The following is a 757-nucleotide window of genomic DNA, read 5'->3' as shown; positions in this document are numbered from 1 at the left end:
TTTGCCAGAGAGAGAGAGAGCGCGGCAGGCAGAGGGAGAAGCACGCTCCCCGCTGAGCAAAGAGCCTGATGCGGGACTCGATCCCAGGACCCTGGGACCATGACCTGAGCCGAAGACAGACGCTTAACCGACTGAGCCACCCAGGCGCCCCTTTTTGCTTCTTGTTGCCCGCTGTTAGCAGTTAGGTCATTAGAGGCTCCTTCTGAGGGATCACCGTAAGTATATGTAGCAGGAACCTCCCACATTATCATTATCAGAAGCCATCATTATATTGCTATTTCTAACCTGTTGTGGATTAAGAAAATAGCTCACCTCATTCATTTATCCATTTAATTAATGGTCATTAAAACTATGTAAAGCAAGAGTAAGTAAGTCTGAAAGGTCTAATGGGTCTATTTATATGCATCTTTTTACTGCCCAGGCTTAACATCATTTGCTTTAGATAATCAGAAAACTTCTTACTGCATTGTACCGAGCTAGATTCTAAAGCGTTAAGGCCACCAACACTAAAATCCCATTTTACAAGAACATACCGTAAGGGAATAAGACTAACAAGTTAGTACCAGACAGAGGGCCCGGGGTAAGCGGTGTGGATTGGATCATCACGCTGGGCCCCACGGCCTGCTTGGTGGCCAGGAGTCCAGCACAGAGAAAGAGGTGGCTTCCCTGCCATTCTGGGGTTCCTTTTGCTTCTGTCATTTATTCCTACCCCAGGGCCTTTGCTCTTGCCATCCCTCTGCCCAGAACATTTTTCTAA

Source organism: Phoca vitulina, unplaced genomic scaffold (assembly GCF_004348235.1).
Source record: "Phoca vitulina isolate PV1807 unplaced genomic scaffold, GSC_HSeal_1.0 scaffold3, whole genome shotgun sequence".
In the NCBI taxonomy this organism is placed as follows: Eukaryota; Metazoa; Chordata; class Mammalia; order Carnivora; family Phocidae; genus Phoca; species Phoca vitulina.
Note: the sequence above shows the minus strand (reverse complement) of the source record.